Genomic DNA, 23,832 nt, shown 5'->3' on the forward strand with positions numbered 1-23,832 from the left:
GGGGGAGGAAGGTGAGCTGTTGCCTGCCTGCCTGCTGTCATCTGGCCTGCCTGCCTGTCGTCTGGCCTGCCTGCCGTCTGGCCTGCCTGCCTGCCGTCTGGCCTGCCTGCCTGCCTGTTTTCTGGCCGGCCTGCCTGCCGTCTGGCCTGCCTGCCTGCCTGCCGTCTGGCCTACCTGCCTGCCGTCCGTCCATCCACTGGAGGGTGCTCTTTCCCTGGAGGGAGAGAGGACACGGAGTGACTTTCTTTCTTTTTTCTTTCCATCTATGGGAGGGAGGACTGCATGTTTCAACATCTAGGGACTGAGTGGTTGGGCTGGTGCCCTCATCATCAGAAGGTCGGTGCCTGAAAGGGATGGGGGGGTGAAGTAAATTCAGACTGTTTTTTCCATCTGCAGTGGGGGGGGGGGGGGGGGGAGGGGAGGGGGGGTGAAGACACCCCGGACTTGAACTGTTTGCGCCCGAAAGGGCTGGAGGAGTAAAGTCCCCCACCCACTGCTGCTGCCCCCAACACCGGCACCCCCTCCCCTCTTTCCCCCTGACTGGGGCACCGGCCCCCCTCCGTGCCTTGTCCCTCGTCCTCCCTCCTGCTCCTCCGACCTCCTCTCTCCTCTCCGGGGAGAGAGCACCTAGACCCCCATCCACCTACCCTACCCTCCCTTATTTTTCCCTCCCCTTATACACCCTGCCGTGCTTCTGGGCAGTCTCGGGGTGGGCATAGCACTCCCTTGATTACTATGGAGGCATCGCCAGCGTCGTCGATGGCAGAGCCTTCTCGGCCCACCTATGCGGGCGTGGCGGCTACCAGAACCCCCGCCGCTCCTTTTTCGTTGCTCACGCGGCAGCTCGGGGTTAAGTGCTACGCCCACCCCGACATGTCCATCGAGGCCTGTGTCAAGGCAATGGCTGGGGTTGTCGGCCCCTGAGCCATTGTCGCGGCCTCTAAGATGTACGGCCGGGCCGTATTCTTTTTGAAGGCCGAGCGGGCGGTCCACCTCGCCCTGGAGAGGGGGGTCATGGTGGGTGGGGCGTTCCTGGCGGTGGATACATTGGAGGCCACCGCCCATAAGATCATCATCTCGAACGTCCCGCCTTTTCTACCCGGTGAGCTCCTCCTCCCCCACCTCCATCCACTGGGGGAGGTCAGGTCCGGGGTGGTGCCGATCCCGCTTGACCTTTGGGACCCCTCCCTCCGCCATGTCTACTCCTTTTTGTCCATTTCTCCATTTGTCTGCCTGACCCGGGAGGAGGTCCTGGAGGGAGGGTTTAGTATCCGTTCCACCCGGCCGATTACAACCCGGAGTTCTTTTTCAGTATGTCGGGGGACTGGGGCGACACCCCAATGTTCGTGTCCCCGTGCGGCGGTGGCGAGGAAATGGTCCACTCGTCCTCTCCGTCCCGACCTTGGACGCTGGACATCCCCGACCTTAATCCGGAGGTTGTACCGGACCTGGGGGGTGTCCAAGCGTCTGGGGCGGAGCGGGGGACTGAGTCGCCGCTGCACGCGGGCCTGCAAACCGGGGAAGCTGAGCCCGGGGGAACCCCTCCTCCGCCGATCCTGGGGGTGGGATCGGGGAGGGGTTGGGACGAGTTGGCGGCTCCGTGCCGCCCGCCGTACGTCCTGCGGCGGGGGACTCGGAGTCGAGGGGTGACTGCGCTGAGGAGGTCAGCGGCTCGGTGGTGGGCACGGGGGCACTTTTGGAGTCTGCCCAGAGCGAGGCGGGGGACTCCCTCGTGCCTCCCACCGAGTCGTCCCTCGTGCGGATTCACTGTCTGGAACATGGTCGCCTCACGACGCTGCTCCCCAACCCCCACCCACCCTCACCCCCCCCAACCCCATCCCCCGCACCCCCCCAATCCCCCAACCCCCCCCAACCCCATCCCACCCCCACCCCTCCCCACGCTCCCACCCCCCCCCCCACCCACCCCAAACCCCTCCCACCTTCTTCACCACTGTCCATCTTGTGACCTCACTTTCAAGGAGCTCTGAACATGTACCTCTCGACCTCTTTGTTCTGTAACTCTCCTCAACGCCCTACCATTAACTGAGTAAGTGCTGCCCTGATTCATAGAACATAGAACATTACAGCGCAGTACAGGCCCTTCAGCCCTCGATGTTGCGCCGACCAGTGAAACCAATCTAAAGCCCATCTAACCTACACTATTCCAATATCATCCATATGTTTATCCAATGACCATTTAAATACCCTTAATGTTGGCAAGTCCACTCCTGCTGCAGGCAGGGCATTCCACGCCCTTACTACTCTCTGAGTGAAGAATCTACCTCTGACATCTGTCCTATATCTATCACCCCTCAATTTAAAGCTATGTCCCCTCGTGCTAGCTATCACCATCCGAGGAAAAAGGCTCTCACTATCCACCCTATCTCATCCTCTGATCATCTTGTATGCCTCTATTAAGTCACCTCTTAACCTTCTTCTCTCTAACGAAAACAACCTCAAGTCTCTCAGCCTTTCCTCATAAAACCTTCCCACCATACCAGGCAACATCCTAGTAAATCTCCTCTGCACCCTTTCCAATGCTTCCACATCCTTCCTATAATGCAACATAGACGGGGAAACAAAACGATCAATGATTCTCTCTCCCCCAGTTCCACAGTGAGTGGGACAGGGACAAGCAGCAGGATCTTACCACGCACTCTCCAATCACCCATCCGCTGCCAGCAGAAAGCGGCAACTGCAGCTTCAATCAGCGGCTTACTGCCCATCCCTGGGACACAGGATACTCCAAACGGGGTGAAACATAACAATGCACCGACCAAACGCTCATCAAAAAGTTGATCGATTATAGTGCGTTCACTGAATATTCAAACAGCATTTACACAATACCCGAGTAAGTCACAAACAATATTTTTAACAACTTTCCAAAACTTTTCAGTCATAAATTCGTTCATTTGACTGAAAAGCTGAGTGTTGTGAATCTGGAAATGAGCACTGTGGGATTTCTGTTACCCAGTGAATTGTTTTCCATTGTTTGTCCGTCAGATTTGCAATTCCATTTGTGTTGTACATTGAAGAGAATCTCATTTCAAAATGATGAGAAAACCAGGAAAATATTAAATACTGGAAGAAATCCTGAGGGAAATGGGTCACAATGTTGGGAGGCGGTGCAGCTGTGAATGATGTTATTTGTGATTGAGTGGAAAGTATTATATCCTGCGGGATTCTGAGGGATCAACATAACCAAAGAGACTTATATAGAATTGTAAACGCTGCGGTCATGCTGTAGTTCTGGAACAGGTTTTGCAGAAATAGAAGTTGGGTCATTGGCACCCTGGTTTAGAATATCTTTAGCAGCTGTTTTGTCAGTCTCTGTGGCGCAATTAGTCAGCGCGTTCAGCTGTTAACTGAAAAGTTGGTAGTTTAAGACCACAGCAAGAGTTTGAACAACACCAGGTTAAAGTCCAACAGGTTTATTTGGTAGCTAATACCATTAGCTTTCGGAGCGCTGCTCCTTCGTCAGATGGAGTGGAAATGTGCTCTCAAGCTAATGGTATTTGCGACCAAATAAACCTGTTGGACTTTAACCTGGTGTTGTTAAAACTCTTGCTGTGTTCACCCCAGTCCAATGCCGGCATCTCCACATCAGTTTAAGACACTCAGAGACGTAGTTTTCACTGTTTTGACCCCATCAGCATTCATAGGCAAACAGTTGCGGGTTGGCAATGGGCCCGGAGGTGTCATGAAATATATAAGAACAAAAGACCAAAGAAAATTACAGCTCAGGAACAGGCCCTTCGGCCCTCCAAGCCTGCATCGACCATGCTGCCCGACTGAACTAAAACCCCTTACCCTTCCGGGGACCACATCCCCCTATTCCCATCCTATTCATGTATTTGTCCAGACGCCCCTTAAAACTCACCATCGTATCTGTTTCCACTGCATCTCCCGATGAGTTCCAGGCACCCACCACCGTCTGTGTAAATAACGTGTCTCGTACATCTATATATCCATCAAGTGTTACCGGATGGAATGTTATCCGGTGTTATCAACATTCTTTAATGCATATTGATTTCAAACAAATTACACGTAATTTAAATTTGCTTCCATTATCCCATTAAACTTAACAATTAGAATCAAAACATTATTTAAGCTTATTCATTTATTATTCATTATTAGTTTCACAAATAGCCTTACATTAACACTGCAATGAAGTTACTGCGAAAGTCTTAGATTCCACAGCCAGGGAAAATAATGTCTTCCCCAATCAAATTCATAGAATGGTAGATTCCCTGCAGCACAGAAGGAGGCCATTCGGTACACCGAGCCTGCACCAACAACAATCCCACCTCCGTCAAATCCCTGCAACACCACGTATTTAACCTGCTAACCCCTCTGACACTGAGGGGCATTTTAGCATGGCCAATCACTGAATCCACACATCTTTGGACTGTGGGTGGAAAGCGGAACAACTGGAAGGAAAGCCGTGCAGACAAGGGGCGAACGTGCAAACTCCACACAGAGAGTCACCTGAGGCCGGAAATGAACCGGTGTCCCTGACGCTGTGAGGCAGCAGTGCTAAACCCTGAACAACTGTAGCAATACTTCAAAAACTTCAAAACTTAACTCCGTGTTGAAGGCTGGAAGGAGAGCGTGACAGTGGGTAATTGGCAGTGTGCACATTCCTGCAATCAGTTACTGGGAGGATCAGGAAGATGAGATATCTCGATCTCTTTATACTGTCATCTCTAAACTCCATCTCCTCTCAGTACCGTGTGTCTTACATTCCCTGCCCCTGCTTTCCAGGTATAGCTCGGGCTCACTACTTGTCTCTGTCTGCATTAAGCAGCTAATTGACCCTGGGAGCTGGACGGTCAGAGGAAGCTGGAGAACAGAAACAGGAAGAGAAGCGACATGATAGTGTTTCGTAAATGACTTGAATCACTTGCTCTCCGTGATGAATGCCTACCGTGTGTTACCCTGTAAGTTTCACAGGAGCCACAGTGATGGAGTTGGTGGGTTTTGGATATTGAAAGTGTCACATGGCAGCTTGCGGGACTATTTCACCTCACTGTCGATTTCATGTTCCAACTAACAGAATTCGCTGTTTTCATTGGCTGAAGCAGTCACTTGTGTTCCATCTAAACATTAAACTTTGAAGGAGAAACATGCTCTGGTGAATAAAATGTCCAACATAAAATAAAAGGCAGGTGGTCCATGTATAAATTAGTGTTTTAAAGAATTCGTATCAATTTCCCTGATGGTCTAGTGGTTAGGATTCGGCGCTCTCACCGCCGCGGCCCGGGTTCGATTCTCAGTCAGGGAATGTCGATTTATTGCTATACCCTGTACAACAATTCCGGGTTAGCAGCAGTTCTATCGCAATTAGTATCAGGGAGGTTTCCTCCTTTGTGTCTGAATTGGAAATGTCACATGTCAAGAATGTTTAAAAAGCGATGGGCTGGAAAGCGCTGACGATAGAGATGGTGATGCGGGGTAAAATTTGGCTGATAATGGGGTGGATTTCATTGTTTCCACTGACACAAAGATCTTGCAGATCAGGGTCCAAATCTCGGGCTCAGTGACAAGAAAACCTTTAATTGAATTCAACAGCAAACTTTCTGACCTCCAGTGAAATGGAGGCAGTTTTCACTCAGGAACCAGTATCGGTGAGATTAACAGCGCGGGATGGAGAGGGACTCAGTTTGAGTGGTGAGACTGCGGGTGGAATGGCGAGCTGGAGTTCAACCAGAAATGCAGCAAAGTTTAAAAACAATCGCGCTCAACGTGGGGCTGGAACCCACGGTCCATTAACGGTGATAAATTCATGTTGTTCAGCAGAATTACCACAACGTGATTTAATCACAGGTTGATACTAACACTGCCCTTTGAACGCAGCGAGCTGCAGTAAAATTGAATGCAGTAGAAAGGACGACACGTTGGGACAGTTGTTCGAACTGATGCCTCACAGCGCCAGTGACTAAGGTTCAATTTCTCGGGTTACTGTATATGCGGAGTTTTCACGTTCTCCCCCTGTCTGCGTGCGTTTCCTCCTGATGATCCGGTTTCCTTTTCAAAGATGTGTGGGTTAGGCTGATTGTCATGATGTGGAGATGCCGGCGTTGGACTGGGGTAAACACAGTAATGAGTTTAACAACACCAGGTTAAAGTCCAACAGGTTTATTTGGTAGCAAAGGCCACAAGATTTCGGAGCCTTAAGCTCCTTCTTCAGGTGAGTGGGAATTCTGTGAGTGGAGAGAGCATTAAGACAGGTTAAAGAGATGTCCAGATAGGACAGCCAGTGAAATTCTGCAAGTCCAGGCAAGCTGTGGGGATTACAGATAGTGTGACATGAACCCAATATCCCGGTTGAGGCCGTCCTCATGCGTGCGGAACTTGGCTATCAGTAAAGAGATTAAAAGGGAAGGTCTGTGATAGAGAGCATAACAGGATGGATTAACTGACACAAGGAATGATGGACAAGGGCAACATTGGGTGGTTCTCATTATTTTTAAACTTTGCTGCTTTCCTGGGTGAACTCCAGCTCTCCATTCCTCCGGCAGCGTCACCAATCAAACTGAGTCTTTCTCTATCCCACTTTGTTAATCTCACAGTTACTGCTTTCTGAATGAAGACTGCTTGGAATCAGTCTAAGTCAAATAGATTACTGCTAAATTCAGTGAGAAGTTTCTTGTCATTCAGCACGATATTTTTATCCAGAAATGAGTGATATTTCTGTCAGTGCAAATGGTTAACTCTGACACATTACCACACAGATTTTACCTTGTATCAACGTCTCCATCGTCAGCGCTTTGCAGACTATCACTGTCTTTCACTATCAGTATTTGTTCTCGACCTGACCCTGTTGCCCATATGACATTTCCAACTCGGAAGCAAAAACACAAATCTCACTCCACTGTTTCTGGCAGAGCTGCTTTCGAGCAGAAAGTATTGCAGGTTTGTTTATCAAAGCATTTAAACCTTTATATATCGAAGCCAGTCTGCGACCCTGAAAGGGCTGAACCCTAACCACTGGATCACCAGGATCTCATCTTCTTGATTCTCCCAAATACTTACGACAGGAATGTGCACGGTGCCAATTATCGACATTCATACACTCCTCCCTGTCTCTTAAGACATTAAATTGTTCATATTTTCACACTGGTTTCCAGTGTGACGAAAGCAGAGCTGTGATATGCTGATGTTCGAACATAGAACAGTACAGCACAGAACAGGCCCTTCGGCCCACGATGTTGTGCCGAGCTTTGTCTGAAACCCAGAATCCAGCTATTTCCTCCCTATCATCCCGAAGTACTCCATGTGCCTATCCAATAGCTTCTTAAATGTTCCTAAAGTTTCTGACTCCACTATCCCTGCAGGCAGTCTATTCCACACCCCAACCACTCTCTGAGTAAAAAACCTACCTCGGACATCCTTCCTATATCTCCCACCATGAACCCTATAGTTATGCCCCCTAGTTACCACTCCATTCACCCGAGGAAATAGTCTTTGAACGTTCACTCTATCTATCCCCCTCATCATCTTATAAACCTCTATCAAGTCTCCTCTCAACCTCCTCCGCTCCTAAGAGAAAAGCCCAAGTTCCCTCAACCTTTCCTCATAAGACCTACCCTCCAAACCAGGCAGCATCCTGGTAAATCTCCTCTGCACTCTTTCCAGTGTCTCCACATCCTTCTTAGAGTGAGGTGACCATGTTGTTCAGCATTTTTAACACAACAGGTTTATAAAAGTTCGATGCTAACATTGCTCTTTAAACGTGGTGAGCTACAGTGAAATATAATGCAGCTGAAGGTAGCTTACTCATTTTTGCGGAAGGAATCAGCAAGGGCAATGTAAATATGAATTGCTGTGGGTAATTGACGGAATTGTGCAATGGGACTGATATTTCGCCCTGCTGTTCAAATTGGCACAGGTACTGAGCGACCATTTTCAGATTGCTCCCGTGTGCTGGGTTCCGTGGTGTAATGGTGAGCACTCTGGACTCTGAATCCAGCGATCCGAGTTCAAATCTCGGCGGAACCTTGCTTTAATTTGCAGATGATGGATATACTAAAGGGCGTTTAATTTTCTCACCAAGTCCAAATCGAGAGGACAATTTGTCAGCCAGTTCAGCTGCGGTTCCAATGCACATTGCTGAACCTCTGGCGCCAGATGCCTGCAACATCAGTGCTTTTCATCTTTTCGCTACTCTTTACCTCCTCTGTTGAAAGATAGAAGTAGTTGGTGTCACACAATAACAATTCGATTGGAGCCTGGCAATTATTGAGCAAAATGTGTGTGTGTGTGAGTGCGTGAGAGAGAGAAAGAGAGTCGGTGCGTGCGTGTGTTCTGGAGAAAAGACTGCTGTCGATTCCACGGTGAAATGGTTCGCACTCTGGCCTCTCGCCTCCGAATTCTGGTTTAAATTGGGATGAATGAGTGAATGAGTGACACATGTAGGTGGACCCCCTGCCCACTGTGGTGACTCTGCTTCTCAGCCCTTTGTGTTCTTGAGCAATCGTTCTCTGGAGCTGATGCAATGACGCCGGGAGAGTCATTCGCTGCATCGTCTGCAATGTGATTGCGGTGGAATTTGCTGAAATTTCCTCAGTGTTTAGTTTTCCACTTTCTGAGAATTAAAAATGAAATGCGCTTCAGCAAACTCATCATCGTCTTCAGCAAATAAAAACAATCTTTCACCGAGTTCTGAACTCCGCTTACTCCATTCGGAGTCCAGAGTGCCCACCGTCACACCACAGAAACAGGAACAGAGCCACCTGATGCAAATGGTTACTCAAAGCATGTGACCTTTTTCATTCAATGTGGCAGCAACAGCAAGTGGGTCAAATGCTTTGAGTGACCATTTGCAGCCGGCTGCTATGTTGTAGGTCCTCTGGCCTAATGGTGACCACTCTGAATCCAGCGAACCGAGTTTAAATTTAGGCGGACCCTTGCTCTTCTTTGCCATTGTTGAGGATTGATTTGTCGATGGATCTTTTATTTCAGTTCCTCATAAAGCAGGAATCGGGAGGACAATTTGTCAGCCAGTTCAACTTCCATTACATTGCACAATGCTGAGCCTCTGGCGATAGATGCCGACATCAGCAATGTTTTTTTTCATCTTTCGCTACTCTTTAAATCATCTGCTGAAAGAAAGAAGCAGTTGGTGTCACACAACAGCAACCATTCGACTGGAGACTGGCAATTATTGAGCAAGTGTGTGTGTGTGTGTGTGTGTGTGTGTGTTTTGGGAGCAAGGTCTGGTGTCATAGGTCAGAGTGCTGTCGTTTCCTTGGTGTAACGCTGAGCAATCTGGACTCTCGCCGTCCGACTTCTTGTTTGAATTGGGACAGATGAGTGAGTGAATGGCACCCGGAGGTGGACCCCCTGCAAAAGATATTTTGAATTAGTAACATCTTTTGGAATGATTGATCCTCATTTTGTTTCATTTTATGTCAAATAGGGTGACACATTCTTGTATCTTACTTTTTAAAACCTCAGCCCTTTAACGATTTAAACAGGGAACATTCAGTCCAAGAAAACTAATCCACATTGAACTTGAAAAAGAAACACTGAAGTTACTGAAAATCCCACCTCAAAACAGAAAATATTGGAAACACTCAGCAGGTCAAACGTCGTCTTTGGAGAGGGAAACAGAGTGAATGTTTCGGGTCGGTGACGTTATATCCAAAATGGAAGAAGTTAGAGATTTAATGGTTTACAAGCAACTACAGAGTGAAGGAAAAAAAGAGGACAAGAACTATTTTTATGACCCTGTGACAGGAGGTAAGGTTGGAGTGACTGAATGGCAATGGGGATGATTATTGTTTCCACTGACACAATCTCCCAGATCTTGTTTCCAATCTCGCGCAAAATGAGAAGAAAACTTCTAGCTGAATTAAGCACTAAACTCTTCGACTGCCAGGGAAGCAGAGGTCGCTTTAACTCATGAAAGCAGTAACTGTGAAATTCATAGAGCGGCACGATGATGGGACAGCTCAGCACTGCTGTCTCTGAGCGCCAGGGACTTGGGTTCGATTCTCGGCTTGAGTCACTATCTGGGTATGGCTTGCACGTTCTCCCCGTGTCTGCGAGTGTTTCATCCAACAATAGGAAAGATGTGCTGGTTAGGTGCATTGACCCGAAGAGGCACTGGAGTCTTGCGACTAGGAGAATTTCACAGTAACTTCACTCATGTAAGCCTTCCTTGTGACTACTAAATAAACTTTAAAACAAAGCAGGATGGAAAAAGGTTCAGTTTGAGCGGCGACACTGCTGGAACTTAACCCAGTTAGAACAAAGCCCAACGTGGGACTCAAATGCACGACCCTGAGCTAGACGGACACATATCAGAACTGGCACTCCATACACTAAAATGCATGGAGACAAATATGGCTTTTCCATCTAGTATCTCAGCTTATTCCAATTAGAAAGTTGACGATTAATCAACCGACAGAATCTTTGAGGTTAGAATGCATTCCTCTCAATGATCGACAACTTCATTCGCATCTTGCACTTCTGAGGTGCATCTCCTTCCAAACATTGCAAACTCCTCTTACATCTTTCGCCTTAATATTTTTGACCTAACTACTCAAACCAGGTGGGGAAACAGCATCTCAGTATGCCCGGAGTCAAACTATCGCCCCATTTTCAGACTTTTCTGTCTGACCACCTCTCATCCCAAAATCATCCCACTGAGTCTCTCCTCCCCGCACACCCGCCTCATCACAGGATCAAATCCAGTAAACATTGGTGAAACATAGACAGCGAGAGAATAGAGGGTGCAAAGAGCAAAAGAGGGAACAGTGATCGATGCACAGACAGAGAGACTGAAAAGTGAAAGAGTCAGAGACAGGTCTCCAGCGACAAAAAGAGACAGACAGGGAAAGGAAGTGAAGCAATCACCCACAACTCAATATATACAAAACAACTGTCCGAACCCACAAAACATGCGGTCCTCTGAATGGGTGAATAAGGATTAAATGAATGTCTGCAAGCATTGTCACCTTTTGAAAATGTCTGGACCTCTGTGAGTGTGTTGTGCGAACAGAATTTTATTCGATTTATTGTCACATGTATTAACATACAGTGAAAAGTATTGTTTCTTGCGCGCTATACAGACAAAACATACAATTCATGCAGCAGGAAACGAGAGAGTGCAGAACGTAGTGTTACAGTCACAGCTAGGGTGTAGATAAAGATCAACTTAATGCAAGGTAAGTCCTTTCAAAAGTCTGACAGCAGCTGGGAAGAATCTGTTCTTGAGTCAGTTGGTACGTGACCTCAGACTTTTTGTATCTTTTCCGGATGGAAGAAGGTGGAAGAGAGAATGTCGGGGTGCGTGGGGTCCTTAATTACGCTGGCTGCTTTCCCGAGACAGCGGGAAGTGTAGACAGAGACAATGGGAAGCCTTTCAGTGTGTTCTCAGGTTCTCAAATCATGTCCCATGTGAACCAATTCCGCAATGTCACGGGAAATAAACTAACAAAATCCACGACATGTCCATTACAAAGCAAGGGCTTGTCCGGGATTTAAACCAGGGACCTCTCCCAAGCCTGCGGATTTTAACACCCAAAGCGAGAATCATACCCATCGACCAACAGGCCCGCGTCAAAAAAGCACATCAACTAAATATATTTTCATTGCCATCTAACAGCGGATCAGAAATTTGCAATGAAATGTGATAATGTTGGAAAAACTCAGGAAGTCAGACAGCGTCTGTGCATAGGGAAACAAAAGATAAACTTTCACCTCCATGACCTTTCGTTAACATTGGGAATGTTTAGAAATGTAGGAATTTAAAAAAAAGTGAAACCCAGCAGGGAGGAAACATAACAACATCTGATATGGTGGATGCCAGGGGAAAATAAATGAGGGAAACAGAGAATGACAGAATGATTACAGCACAGAATGAGACGATTACAAATTTACTTGCAGGACTCACATGCGTTGTGGGTGAAGGGGAACCAGAGGGCGTACTGTACATATATTTCAACAAAACCGCAGTGATGAGGTTGGTGGGCTTGAAAATTGAACGCTATACATAGAAACATAGGAACATAGGAATTGGGAGCAGGTGTCGGCAAATTCAGCCCTGTGATCCTGCTCTGCCATTCAATCAGATCATGGTTGATCTCTCCTTGATCTGAAACCCACCTCCCACCTATTCTCCATATCCCTTTAATGTGTTTTTCTTCATCAGAAATATTTCTATCCCTTCTTGAAATCATTCAACGATTCAGATTCCAACGCGCTATGGAGCAGCGAGTTCCACCAATTCACTGCCCTTTACGAGAAGTAGTTTCTGCTCACCTCAGTTTTAAATCAACGGGCTCTCAAACTATACACGTGAGCTCTTGTCCTTGATTGCCCCAGAAGAAGAAACTTTTGGTCTTCCTTTTCTTTATCAATCCATTTAGAATTTTATATACCTCTATCAGATCCCCTCCTCATCCTTCTAAACTTTAGCATTTTGTGGGACCATTTCACCTCACTGTCAATTCCATGACCCAGCGAATTCAATCCGTGTTGTCATTGGCTGAAGGAGGCAATTATCATAGAAACCCTACAGTGCAGAAGGAGGCCATTCGGCCCATCGAGTCTGCACCGATCACAATCCCACCCAGGCCCTACCCCCACATATTTGCCCGCTAATCCCTCTAACCTACACATCCCAGGACTCTAAGGGGCAATTTTTAACCTGGCCAATCAACCTAACCTGCACATCTTTGGACTGTGGGAGGAAACCGGAGCACCCGGAGGAAACCCACGCAGACACGAGGAGAATGTGCAAACTCCACACAGACAGTGACCCGAGCCGGGAATCGAACCCGGGACCCTGGAGCTGTGAAGCAGCAGTGCTAACCACTGTGCTACCGTGCCGTCCAAACAGGACATTTTGAAGGAGAAACGTGTCACAAGTGAAAAAAAGATCTGAGAGGTAAATAATGGGCAAAGGGACATATGTGAAGTCAGTTTGAAAAACACATTTCACCGGTTTCCGGTAGTCCAGTGGCTTGTGTTCAACACTCTCCTTGTGGTGTCTGGCTTCAATTCACACTTTGGAAAAGAGGACTATTTGCTCTCAGTAAACCATTAATAATGATCTGATTTACTCTCTGATCGAAAGCAGATCTATTAGAATTAGCCGAGTGAGGTTTGCAAGTTTATATCAGAGCTGGAAATTTCACCTGTGCAACAGTTCAAGAACAAACACAGAAAGAGAAGGACAGTGATAGGGTGCATCGTACGAACGATTGAGACGTTGTTGCAAGGTAAAATCTGTCTGGTAATTGGTCAGATTTTACCGTTTACATTGACGCTGAATTATGAAACGTTTTCCCCCACTCTGCATTGAAAAGCATTTGGAAATATTTCTGTCCGGTTTCGAACCGTCGGAAGCGAAAGTGATAATTGCATTGGAGTGTTTGGTATATGTTACCATTGGCAGAACACATCACTGGCGTTGAAACAGAAGGCGCCATTTTGCAAGAGGAAGCAATTTGTGGCGAAAGTGGCGTGAACATTAAAGTAACAAAAGCAATGTGGATAAATTCAATTCTAAAACAGGCTGTACGCTGCTGATCTGGTTGTTAGAATTTGATTCCTTCGCTGCTGTTTAGATGACTGTTTTGGAATTGAAGATTTATTGCTCTCATCCAAACTGTGAAAACACATGTGAGGTATTGCCTGGATGAAGATATAAAACATAATCTCGCCTCGTGTACTGAAGTGCAGACCGTGAGCAAATTCAACAGGACGTTCTCTTTCATTTCTGCCAGGAAATTGGGAAGAGACGAACTTAAGGACAGTTTCAATGATGCCGGTCCTTCACTACAGCTCATTGTGTTTCTGACGTGAGACGATTTCTGTTTGTTACCCAGTTCAGGCTTACCTGATTCAGTGAAGGAGCAGGCTCATGCTTCCTGATGGCCTTTCCCAGCTCCATTGCATTTCATTAATTTCAGTAACATTATCGTTAAATAACACGATTGCGATGTGTTTCAACGTGGTCGCGTGGCCGAGCGGTCAAAGGCGCTGGATTCAGGCTCTCGTCTCTGCGGAGGCGTGGGTTCGAATCCCACCGCTGCCAAAATGGATTTGAGCTTTGGTCATTGTAGCTGTAGCCTAACAGTTCAGATTGAAAGCCGGAGTGTGTGCGGTGTCGTTCTTGTCATGAACAACGAGCAAAGACATTACCAACTTAAAACGTTGTTGGGGGTGAAGCATCGTGTGTGCAAGTTGCTCCTTTCGAGAGCACACATCGGCTGAAATTCTGATTGCCGAGTTAAACAACCTGATGAAGGAGCAACGCTCCGAAAGCTTGTAATTCCAAATAAGCTTGTTGGACTTTCACCTGGTGTTGTGAGAATTCTTATGTCCACACTCCAGTCGAACGCCGACATCTCCACATCAGGATATAAATAACAGGATTACAAACAGTGAGACTGTATTCCCTGCCCAGGAATTCAGGGGGTGGACTTGAATTTTCTAACTGAAGTTCAAATCCTATCATGTACACTTCCCATCATTCCTCGTTCTAACCAGATATTTACAGAATTAACCTGGCTCTTGTGATAACCACCGCACGACAGAAACACAGTGATGACCTCAGGCCAAGTAGATCCGGTTTAATGGAAAAACAATTAGGCTGGCTCCAGAAGCCCAACTTTTGCCCATGGCAATTGATATTATATTGTCTCTGCTGGTTCCCCCTGTCAAAATGAATAATGATACTTCCCACCGCATTAAAGTTTCATAATAACATGTTCGAGAAAAAATATTCATGACTTTTCAAGCAAATCAACTGAACACCTGAAATTTGCGGTATTTGATCACTTTGCCCCACAAATACTGGCGCCTCGAATTCAATGCCTCTGAACACTCAGCAACACTTTCAGCAGAAGCAATCACTATTACATCTGGTATTGACATGGAACAGAATTAATGGAGTAGGACTTTGTCACATGTCCCATTGTGCTTCCCCCATAACCTCAGGAGATCATGATGAATCCCTGGACTCAACCCGAAGTTCCAACTCTACCCTGGTGACTCTTCATTCCCTTAGATTCCAAAAATCTCTCCCTCTCAGGCTTCAATGTCCTCATCAACTCAGGACCCACAGACCTCTGGCGAACGGACATCCAGACTCGAAACGTCAGCTCGATTCTTTGTCCACAGATGCTGTCAAAGCTGCTGAGATTTTCCAGCATTTTCTGTTTTTGTTTCAGGTTAAAGCATCCGCGGTATTTTGCTTTTTCCGCCACCATTTACATTCCGTTTGTTTTTTTTCGATCACAACTTTGTCAACGCTTATGATCGCCCCCACCCTCGCCCGCATCTCCCACGCTTCCATTGTAAATCTCATCCTCTTTTCCTATCTTCAGCTTTGACGAAAGATCGTACAGATTTGAAATGCTGGCTCTGTTCTCTCTCCAGAGATGCCTTCATGCCTGATGAGATTTTCCAGCATTTTCTGTTTTAAGTTTCTTTTAAGTTTCAGCAACTGCAGTAATTTGCGTTTGGCTCAAGGAATCATTCGTGTTCTGTCTAAATATGAGTGTTTTTCCGACAAAACTTTTTCGGGTATTTGAAAAATGCAGCAATGTATGAGCCAGATTAAAGCACTGGCTTCCATCTTCGCTGGTGATATAGCGGTTAGCATTCGGCGCTTTTACCACCACAGCCCGGGTTCGATTCCCGGTCAGAGAATGGAGATTTATTGCTCCCAACCAGCACATGAATTAGGAGGGGCTGAAATTACTTCCTGATCAAAAACAGGAGTGATCCTTGTGAAGAGCGGTGAAGAAATACTGCTCTTCTCTCCGACAGCTGAAGAAGCACTCCTTTTCTCTCCGACAGGGGCTATGAAAAAGGGTCATCTGAACTCGAAATGCCAGCTCTTTTCTCTCCTTACAGATGCTGCCAGACCTGCTGAGATTTTCCAGCGTTTTCTCTTTTGGTTTCTGATTCCAAAGTCCGCAGTAATTTGCTTTTATCCAGTGATCAACGAGCAACAAAGAACAAAGAACAATACAGCACAGGAACAGGCCCTTCGGCCCTCCAAGCCCGTGCCGCTCCCTGGTCCAAACTAGACCTTTCTTTTGTATCCCTCCATTCCCACTCCGTTCATATGGCTATCGAGATAAGTCTGAAACGTTCCCAGTGTGTCCGCCTCCACCACCTTGCCTGGCAGCGCATTCCAGGCCCCCACCACCCTCTGTGTAAAATATGTCCTTCTGATATCTGTGCTAAACCTCCCCCCCTTCACCTTGAACCTATGACCCCTCGTGAATGTCACCACCGACCTGGGGAAAAGCTTCCCACCGTTCACCCTATCTATGCCTTTCATAATTTTATACACCTCTATTAAGTCTCCCCTCATCCTCCGTCTTTCCAGGGAGAACAACCCCAGTTTACCCAATCTCTCCTCATAACTAAGCCCCTCCATACCAGGCAACATCCTGGTAAACCTCCTCTCTACTCTCTCCAAAGCCTCCACATCCTTCTGATAGTGTGGCGACCGGATCTGGACGCAGTATTCCAAATGCGGCCGAACCAACGTTATATACATCTGCAACATCAGACCCCAACTTTTATACTCTATGCCCCGGTCTATAAAGGCAAGCATGCCATATGCCTTCTTCACAACCTTCTCCACCTGTGACGTCAGCTTCAAGGATCTATGGACTTGCACACCCAGGTCCCTCTGCGTATCTACAGCCTTTATGGTTCTGCCATTTATCGTATAGCTCCTCCCTACATTATTTCTACCAAAATGCATCACTTCCTTGTGCCAATTTGAATTACTGGGAGAAACAAAATAAGCCCATTTGAACAATCCCGTCAACTGTACCCGGAAATTTATATTTACATCCCCCTTGCTGCTTCCTCCTGTCAAAATGAATAACAATATATTCTGCATCATTAATTTTCACTGTAGCTCACCACATTAAAAGAGCATTGTCAGCATCTCCCTCTCATAAACCTTCTTGTGGAAAATCTGCTGAACAACGTCAGCTGATCACAGCTCTACTGTGATATCAGAGACCTGTATGTCACTGATCATCATTACTGTCTCCATTGCTTCATTCCAGGTTACTGACGTTACAGATATAGTCACACAGTCATTCTATCATCTGCAGCAAATGATGCATCATTCCTTTGTTTCCCGATACTTTCACCTTCAGGAACTGATTACATGCTGAGTAAAATGCTCTGTTTAGTTCACAGTTTATCAGCAACTCCGGGCGTTGGCGGTGAAAGCATTGACTGTGAAGGACTTGACCACCAGACCTCCACCATTATCAGATAAATGTTTCCTTATTCATAACTCCTTGTGTCGTTTAGTTATCCTCCCTTGTTCTCTATCACAGAACATTCCTTTTGTTCTTTTCACAGGCTGATTCATGACATTACCATCAGCAAATGTTGGAAATACTCGGCAGGTCAATTAATGTTTCGTGACAAATGCGCGAATAACTGAAAGCCGAATAGCTCTGAAATTGAAAACATTTGGAAATGTTTCTGTAAAGATAAAATACTACGGATGCTGGAACCTGAAACACAAACAGAAAATACTGGAAAATCTTTCGCGTGTAAGGCGAACGTGATAACCACTGCACTCGAGAAACACTGCAATGCAATGATGGTTGGAAACTGGCTCCATAAACACGTCAATTGCCCACAACAATTTATATTTACATTGTGTGCGCTGGTACCTCCAGTTAATGTGTTTAATGATACACTCTACTGCATGAAATTCGTACGATAACATGTTCGAACTATCTTGCATTGCGTTCTTTCTCTACACCCTAGCTATGAGTGTAACACTACATTCTGCACTCCCTTGTTTCCTTCTCTGAACGGTATGCTCTGCCTGTAGAGCGCGGAAGAAAAAGATACTTTTCACTGTATGCTAATATATTTGTCAATAATAAATCGAATTATAGGTACTCCACAAAGTAAATTGGTCGACATTTAGCAGTGATGGGCTTCGATCGCACGCCTATAGCTCATGTGATTACCCGGAATTCGGTACTTAAGACAATTCATCAACGCTGCCAGTGGAAGCCTTTAGTGTGGATCTCGTATTGACAATGAACAGAATCAATGGCGTAGGACTGGGTTACATGTCCCATTGAGCCTCCTCAACGACTAATTCAAGGCAGATCCGCTACCTCAACCCCAATTTCCCAGCTTATCCCAATAGCCCTTCATTCCCTTAGATTCCAAAAAACCACTCCAACTCAGCCTTCAATATCCTCATCGACTGAGGATCCACACACCTCTTGACGGCTGCAGAATTCTAAAGATCCACAAGTCTTTGAGAGAAGAAATGTCTCCTTTTCTTAGTCATAAATGGCTGACACATGATCCAGAGAATGTAAGCCAAGGGTGCCTGACCGAGACAGTTGTCGTCACCTTAACCCACTTAACCCCACACATTTACCATGGCTAATCCATCAAACCAACATCAGCTGCACCGTGAGTGAGACAGGGAAAGCAGAAATCATCAATAGGCCAGTGGCGCTTTTACGGAGTGCATTTTTTCCAATAATTGGTGAAGAACAAATTAATATTTTGATTGGTCCATATTCAGTTCACATTGAACAACGAACTACAATCGAGCAACTTTCCAGCAGTAAATTTCGTTCATGTTCAATCCCGTTTCGAATCGGGGAGCCTATCCGATATGATAACCCCTACAATATAGTAACTCTGCTCATGACCAATGTGACCGGCCTAGAATATCAAACTGTGCAGTCTGATTGCAATTTAGAACGTTGTTTTCTTGAATTCCAATTCGGCAGAAAACCTTAGCCATGTCGCATATTCATTGATCTACCGTAAGATTCAGAAAATAACAATTGCTCCAATTTGTGTTCTTTTTCTATAACTGCAGTTGTACAATATTATTCAAGGCATGGCGAAGTGTAAATGTCCTATGGCTGTGAGATAATGCAATGCCTTAATATTTAACAAAAACTGTTTGAAATGAGTCAGTTGTTTTGAAAATATTTTGCCGCTTTGCAAACGCAATAATCGCTATAATTCCGAAACAGCTAACGCATGGAAGTGTTTAGATTTTTATGTGTCCACAGATGCTGCCAAACCTGCAAAGAATGTTTATCATTTGCTGTTTATGTTATCAATAGAGGTTTTTATGTTATCAATAGAGGTTTTATCACAACATAAAATACACAGAAAGTCGGTAATGATCAGAGGAGTGATGATAGACCTTTTAAAGAGCGTGCGTTTAAACCTGCAAAATGCTGAGGTGGAACGAAGATAGTTTGAAGCGATGAACATTTGCTGTGTGTTACTTCATAAGTTTCACGGGATCAGCAGTGATGAGATTGGTCGGTTGTGGAAATTGCAAGACACACATGAACAGCCGGTAGGACCTCACTGTCGATTCCTCGTTCCAGTCTGCAACAATTAGTGTTTCATTGGCTGAAGGAGGCATTCGTGTTCTTTCTGGATATGACTTTTGTCCAACAAATATTTCTTGTGTATTTAAAAAAATGCTGTAGTGGAAAAGTCAGGCTAAACGTTGTGTCGCCATCTTCCCTGATGGTCTAATGGTTAGGATTCGGCGCTGCCATCGCCGCGACGCTCATTCGATTCCCGGTCAGGGAATCAAAATTTATTGAACGCGTGCAGAGTATGAATTAAGAGGAGCTGGAATTACTTTCTGATTGGAAACAGAAATAAGAGTCAATCCAGTTTGAACTGCGGCGAGAAAAAAAATCGCTCATTTTCACAATCTTGTCAATTGCCCCCAGCAGCTTTTTGCCTCTGCTGGTTCCTCCTGTCAAAATGAATAACATTCATTCTGCTGCATTAAATCTGAGCTACTTACAAATTTCTCGTCAGAAATGGAATAAAACTGCATTCCTTGTACAATCGCAACCAAATCAGCATCAACACTCTTAAATTTCTCACTTTTGAAAGCTCATTGGAGTATCGATACATAAACAATTCATCCAGAGACTCATGCGGCAGAGGATTCCACAGGTTCACTAACCTCAGAGTAAAGATATTTATTTCACTGCATCGCAGACCGAAGTGGCTCACCCGTATCCTACCACTGTGAACACTTGTTCCAGAACCGACCCCCCACGTCGCCATAGCAAACCATACCCCTGTGTCGAGTTTCTAAAGCCCTGTCAAAATTGTGTAAGTTTCAGAGAGATCCTCTCTCATTCTTTAATTCATTTATTCGTCACAAGTCCAGCTTACGTTAACATTGCAGTGAAGCTCCCTGAGTCGTCACAGTTCGTGTCAATGCACTTAACCAGTACGCGCGAGAAAACCTCAGCACTCGGAGAAAACCCACGCAGACACGGGGAGAACACACACACAGACAGTGGCTCATGCTGGGAATCGAACCGCGGTACGGCAAGTTTTGTGAAAGTAGCGGTAATCACTAACCCTTCTTCTATTCTCCAGAACTGCTCGCAAGAGATTTGGAATGAGACCAGCTCTCTCGCTGAACACACTTCAGGCTGGGGTGGACAGATTTCTGATTGAACCGGGAATGAAGTGGAGTGGGTGGTAAAATTAAATTGAAACCCAGGATTAATCATGAGTCAAAGTTTCGCGTTCAGTTATTAAGTTTAATAGTATTTGAAATACATAAATTACTACAAATATGTTTGAGACAAATATTTACGAAATTAATAATGTCGGTAACACTGGTTATCAGCAGAGCTGGAAGCACATGAGAAATACTTTCATTGACGCCCATGGACTAAATGATAAACAAAAGCTTTGTAACAATAAAAGCTGGTGGCGGAGGGGGGGTGGGGGGAGGGGGGCGGGGAGGGGGGGGCGGCGGGCGGAAAGCACAGCGGCAGTTCGGTCTCTGGATGGTCTCGAATCACCAATCTCTCAGTTAATAACCAAGTTCGCTGACTGATCGCGCCAGAGAGGATGACACGGCTGTCGCTATGCGTGACATTCTAAATTAGGCTGGAAGCTTTTTCTCTGCAAATTTGACGCCAGTTCTATTTGCACCAAACCTGATACATGAAGACCACATGATGATATAGGTTACAAATCTAAACACGTTCCTTAGACTACTTTACCTCCACAGTGTTGTTTTGATGCAGTGGCTAAATCCTTCTGCCAAAAAAAAGAAAAAGGGCCGTTTGATAGAGCAGATCCCGACCAACTACTTCCATTGACTTGAGTCCGGAAACAGAGGACTGGGATTGAAGATCATTAAAGACAGAGAGACTTGCATTGGTATGGAGCCTCTTCCGACCAGCGGACGTCACAAAGAACTTTCCAACCACTGAAGGACTGTCATAATTGAAAAAATAAATCCAGTTAAATACTGAAGAGGACATCACGAATTGAACAAGGAACCTCTAGATATGCAATCAAATGCTCGACAACTGAGCGTCAAGCCTCCGCCTTTGTCGTTCCTCAAGCGCCTGTCACGCTCACTGTCTGTACTTACGTTTGCTCCTCTGTGTGCGTCACTGTGGTTACGTACCCGGAGGGTGTGAACACATTTTTAGCATCAAAACCTCTGTTCACTTACTGTATAAATCTTCACGGTAAATGGTACAAAAAATAACAAAAGTTTTGAAGTTGTAAGAGGAATTGATACTTTCTGTTTCTTTTTGAGTGGAGACATTTTTGACTCAGTTCCAGTATGTTCCATAGCGGAAGCTGACTAAAATTTCACTGATCAACATTTAAACGGACATTGGTTTACTTGCTGCGATGGTGGGTTACAGTTCTATATCTACAATCACATTTCTATCAGTTACTGAGCATGGCATTAGGTTTGATAGTATGTGCAGGGCTGATATAACTTGTCGAATTTTATTTGAATTCGACATTGCTAAATCTAATCCTATTATAGCGTCCCTGCAGTGAAGAATCAGGACATGCGGCCCATCAATTTTGAACCAACTCTTTGATATATCATCTGACCCAGTTCTAAATGATTAGCCCCACATCCTGAGACTGTGTCCCTTTTTTTAGATTCCCTGACCAGCGGAAACAATCTCATTTCTTTCGTCTGACTCCAGAGAATTATAACCCAATTTACTCAGCATTTCATCAATTTCAACATGGGAAACACGACAAGCCCCCTTTGTTCTACAGAACTTCCAATTTCATGCCGTTCGTTGAATATTTCGATGTCAAATTGCTCCTAAATTTTATCACCACACCCTTTTCAGGGTTAAATTCCATCTGCAACTTACCTGCCCATTTGAACATTCCATCCATATCTTCTTGTCGTCAAACAGACTCAACCTCAGTGTTAACTACTCGCCAAATGAAAGTTGTCACCTTTCAATCTGCATTCTCTGATAACGCTGGCCACTTTAGACTTCGCAGTCATCTGATGTGACGAGTGGAATGTGCAGGAAACGTTTTGATTGCAATTTATTGAGGGACTGAATGTGGATTTTTCTCTCTCCCTTTGGCTCTCCACAATCTGGCCTATGAAAAACAGAATGAGAGAGAGTTGGAAAAGATAGGAGTCTGAGGAAGATGTTGATGTGGGGCGGTTTATTAAGAGAGGCAAAGGTTCTGTAGTTCTCTACAGAGTTGGAGTGGGGAGAGGTGACTGATAGAAGTTGGAGCTCAATTGCTGATGCTGAATGTACATACAGCACCAGTCCAGGCATGAGGAGGTTTAGTGGTTGTGCAGGGAGAACCTGGCCAAACATCTTCAAAAGGAACCCCACCGATTCCTGTTAATCATCTAGAAAATCTGAACTGGACCGCCTCGACGACAATTATATTTCCCATATAATAACGAGACGCAGGAGTATACACATTATTTCTAAGATGGGTTCTCCATCTACAGTGCTGCAACCGTCAAAGCCTAGGATCACTTGTTAGAGTATGGTATTAAAAGGAGCTACTCGCTCCATTTGTCGCTGTTGTGTCCAGCGCCACACGATCAGCTGAATGACCACTGTCTGCACCATCGATTTCTACTGTTCTATTTTTCACCAGAGGTTTGCAAACTGAAAGGGTACTTATACATTATATCGGGTCTATTTCAGATTAAATAATATTTTATTGCCAGTTTTACAAAAACTCTGGACTGATACTTTTTTTTTCAATCTACCAATCAAAAGTAATCGAAGGCTTTGAATATTACCAGAATAAGTTAGTTGAAAGTCCAAGACATTTCGAGAATGCAACAGTTCAAGATCGAGGGAATAGCTTCACACAGACTGCAAGGAACATGGCATAAGGAAGAAGATGAAAGTTTGAATGAATGATACAGGACACATCCTCACTTATCTCCAAAGATACCAGAAATTTTACATGTGTTTCCGAAAGTAGTTTGGACACGTGATTTACCCCTCTCTCGGAGTAATCTCCATAAAATATTATCTGTGAACAACTTGAGGGTAAATGTCTGTCTTATTAATTTTAAACTGTTTCTTGCTGAATAGCAGCAGTGCAATGTTTCCAATCATCCTGCTTCTGACACCTCTCTTGCATGAACAGAAGAATCTCGAATCTGCACTAATTTCATGATTACAATTTCATTCAAATTCTGAAATTGTAGACTGACATTATGTGATAGAAATATTCGTAACTCCTTTAATTCACTTCAGTTCAGTACATAGTGTTAATCAATATTCATATTTTTTCACCAAACTGCTGGACAAATCTGTTTGCCGTCAGTCAGTTCCGATACTATGAGTGCAAAAGACTTTCAATAAACATATATTTTGCAATAAAAGCCGAAGTCATCATGTTTGTTCATTGATCGTGATTAATGTCATTCCGCACATCATTTAATTGTTTCACCAGGGATTTTCCTCACTTGGTAAATATAGAATGTTTTCATTGTGCGCATCAGTGTTAAAAGTGAGAGTGGTCTCC

At 45.2% G+C, this 23,832-nt stretch overlaps 3 non-coding genes and 1 pseudogene across 3 annotated transcripts; all 4 read left to right on the top strand.

Moving 5' to 3' along the window:
* The window catches only part of LOC144485803 (uncharacterized), a 245,388-nt pseudogene that overhangs the window by 4,383 nt on the left and 217,173 nt on the right, over positions 1 to 23,832 (top strand).
* On the top strand, positions 5,213 to 5,284 carry trnae-cuc (transfer RNA glutamic acid (anticodon CUC)). Its single transcript has one exon. It is a non-coding gene; the product is annotated as a tRNA-Glu (tRNA).
* On the top strand, positions 7,930 to 8,001 carry trnaq-cug (transfer RNA glutamine (anticodon CUG)). The gene has a single exon. It is a non-coding gene; the product is annotated as a tRNA-Gln (tRNA).
* Positions 13,969 to 14,050, top strand: trnal-cag (transfer RNA leucine (anticodon CAG)). The gene has a single exon. It is a non-coding gene; the product is annotated as a tRNA-Leu (tRNA).

Source organism: Mustelus asterias, unplaced genomic scaffold (genome assembly GCF_964213995.1).
Source record: "Mustelus asterias unplaced genomic scaffold, sMusAst1.hap1.1 HAP1_SCAFFOLD_221, whole genome shotgun sequence".
Classification (NCBI taxonomy): domain Eukaryota; kingdom Metazoa; phylum Chordata; class Chondrichthyes; order Carcharhiniformes; family Triakidae; genus Mustelus; species Mustelus asterias.